This window comes from Loxodonta africana, chromosome 2 (assembly GCF_030014295.1).
Source record: "Loxodonta africana isolate mLoxAfr1 chromosome 2, mLoxAfr1.hap2, whole genome shotgun sequence".
In the NCBI taxonomy this organism is placed as follows: Eukaryota; Metazoa; Chordata; class Mammalia; order Proboscidea; family Elephantidae; genus Loxodonta; species Loxodonta africana.
This window is the reverse complement of record NC_087343.1, coordinates 193,810,104-193,813,480: the sequence shown is the minus strand read 5'-3', so window position 1 is coordinate 193,813,480 and position 3,377 is coordinate 193,810,104. Positions and strand designations below refer to the sequence as shown.

Here is a 3,377-nt window from a genome sequence, read left to right as displayed (position 1 = left end):
GGTCTGCACACAAAAAGAAACAATCTTTGGTCATTATGAGGGAGGTGGGTGGTGGGAATGGAAAAACACTAAATAGACAATAGATAAGCGGTAACTTTGGTGAAGGGTAAGACAGTACACAATACTGGGGAAACCAGCACAACATGTACAAGGCAAATTCTTCGAAGCTCCATAGACATATCCAAACTCCCTGAGGTACCAAATTGCTGGGCTGAGGGCTTTGGGGACCATGGTCTCAGGAAACATCTAGCTCAATTGGCATAACATAGTTTATAAAGAAAATATTCTACATTCTACTTTGGTGAGTAGCGTCTGGGGTCTTAAAAGCCTGTGACCAGCCATCTAAGATAATCCACTGGTCTCACCACTTCAAGAGCAAGGGAGAATGAAGAAAACTAAAGATACAAGAGAAATGTTAGTCTAAAGAACTAATGGACCACAACTACCACAGCCTCCACCAGACTGAGTTCAGTACAACTAGATGGTTCCTGGCTACCATCACTGACTGCTCTGATAGGGATCACAATAGAGGGTCAGAGCTGGAGAAAAATGTAGAACAAAACTCTAACTCACAAAGATGAGGCTTACTGGCCTGACAGAGACTGGAGAAACCTGGAGAGTATTGCCCCCGGACACCCTTTTAACTCAGTAATGAAGTCACTCCTGAGGTTCGCTCGTCAACCAAAGATTAGACAGACCCTTAGAACAAAACAAGACTAAAAGGGCACACCAGCTGAGGGGCAAGTACTAGAAGGCAGGAAGGGGCAGGAAAGCTGGTAATAAAAAACCCAAGGTAGAGAAAGAAAAGTGCTGACATGTCATAGGTTGTTAACCAATGTCATAAAACAATACGTGTACAGTTTAATGAGAAGATAGTTTGTTCTGTAAACCTTAATCTAAAGTACAATAAAAAAAATTCTAGCCAATACAATTCAGCATCATATCAAAAGAACAATAAACTACGGCCAAGTGGCATTCATACCAGGTATGCAAGGATGGGTCAACATTAGAAAATCAAAAGACATAATTCACCATATAAATAAAATAGAAGAATCACATGATCATCTCAATCGACACAGAAAAGGCATTGGACAAAGTCCAACACAAATTCATCATAAAAACTCTCAAAAAAATAGGTATAGAAGGAAAATTCCTCAACACAATAAAGGGCATCTATACAAAACCCTGCTGGTGTAGTGGTTAAGAACTACAGCTGCTAACGAAAAGGCTTGTGGTTCAAATCCACCAGGCACTCCTTGGAAACTCTATAGGGCAGTTCTACTCTGTCCTATAGGGTCACTATGAGTTGGAATTGACTCGATGGCAACGAGTTTGGTTTTTTTTTTTTTTTATACAAAACCAACAGCCAACATGATTCTTAATGGAGAAAGGGTGAAATAATTTCCCTTGAGAAGAAGAACAATAAAAGGATGCCCTTTTAGCACCTATTTAACTCTGTGCTGGAAGTTCTAGCTAGAGCAATAAAGCAAGAAAAACAAATAAAGAACATACAAATTAGTAAAGAAGAAGTTAAACTCTCCCTATTTGTGCATGATATGACACTACACATAGAAAACCCAAAAGACTCCACGAGAAAACTACTGGAACTAATAGAAAGATTCAGCAGAATAGCAGGATACAAGATAAACATACAAAAATGAGTTGGATTCCTATACGCCAATAAAGACAATGATGGAAAGGAAATCAGGAAAAAAATACCATTTATAATAGCCCCTAAGAAAATAAAATACTTGGGAATAAATCTAACCACAGATGTAAAAGACCTATGCAAAGAAAACTACAAAACACTACTGCAAGAAACCAAAAGAGATCTACATAAATGGAAAAACATACCATGCTCACAGATAGGTAGACTCAACATTGTGAAAACGTCGATTCTATCCAAAGCAATCTACAAATACAATGCAATCCCAATCCAAATACCAACAGCATTCTTCAGAGAGATGGAAAAAACTAATCATTAACTTTATACGGAAAGGGCAAGAGACCACAGGTAAGTACAGTACTATTGAAGACGAAGAATAAAGTAGGAGGACTCGCTCAACCCTCAGAGCCTACTATATAGCTATGGTAGTCAAAACAACCTGGCACGACAGACACATTGACTGATGGAACAAAGTTGAGAAGCCAGATGTAAATTCATCCACCTTTGGTCACCTGATCTTCAACAAGGGCCCAAAGTCTATCAAATGGGGAAAAGACAGTCTTTTTATTAAAAGGTTATGGCAAAACTGGATGTCCATCTACAAAAAATGAAACAGAACCCATACCTCACATCATATACAAAAACTAATTCAAAATGGATCAAAGACCTAAATATAAAACCCAAAACTATAAAGATCATAAAAGAAAAAATAGGGTCAATGCTAGAGGCCCTAATACACAGCATACACAGGATAAAACCATAATTTAACAATACCCAAACACCAGAAGATAAGCTAGATAACTGGGATCTTCTAAAAATTAATGCTTATGCTCATCAAAAGACCTCACCAGCTCTTTGCCACATCTACTGAGAGAACGAAGACCACTCTCAGCAACCAGACTGTCGACATTTCAGAAAATGTCAACATCGCTCTGAAGGGACGCACGGTTATCATGAAGGGCCCCAGAGGAACCTTGTGGAGGGACTTCAATCACATCAATGTAGAACTCAGTCTCTTTGGAAAGAAAAAGAAGAGGCTTCGCATTGACAGATGGGGAAATAGAAAGGAACTGGCTACAGTTTGCACTATCTGCAGTGATGTACAGGACGTGAGCAAGGGTGTTACTCTGGGGTTTCGTTACAAGATGAGGTCTGTGTATGCTCACTTCCCCATCAACATTGTTATTCAGAAGAGTGGGTCGCTTGCTGAAATCTGAAACTTCTTGGGTGAAAAATATATCCGTAGGGTTCGGATGAGGCCAGGTGTTGCTTGTTCAGTATCTCAAGCGCAGAAGGATGAGTTAATTCTTGAAGGAAATGACATTGAACTTGTATCAAATTCTGCTGCTTTAGTTCAGCAAGCCAGGACAGTTAAAAACAAGGATATCCAAAAACTTTTGGATGGTACCTATGTTTCTGAAAAAGGAACTGTTCAACAGGCTGATGAGTAAGATCTAAGAGTTGTCCAGCTACAGAAACAAGGCCGGATGATTCTTAAGACTTACGGGTGATATTTTTAAGATGCAATACAATTCATTTATTTAAAAAAAAAAAAAAAAACAACCTCGCCAAAGAGTAATAAGGAAACCTACAGACCGGGAAAAAAAAAATTGGCTATGTCAAATCCAACAAAGGTCTAATCTCTAAAATTTACAGGAAAATCCAACACCTCTACAACAAAAAGACAAATAACCCAATTTGAAAATGAGCA

General features: G+C 38.7%; 1 pseudogene; it reads left to right on the top strand.

The window, feature by feature from the left end:
* The first annotated feature begins 2,493 nt into the window (after positions 1–2,493).
* On the top strand, positions 2,494–3,139 carry LOC100659109 (large ribosomal subunit protein uL6-like; annotated as a pseudogene).
* The last annotated feature ends 238 nt before the right edge of the window (positions 3,140–3,377 follow it).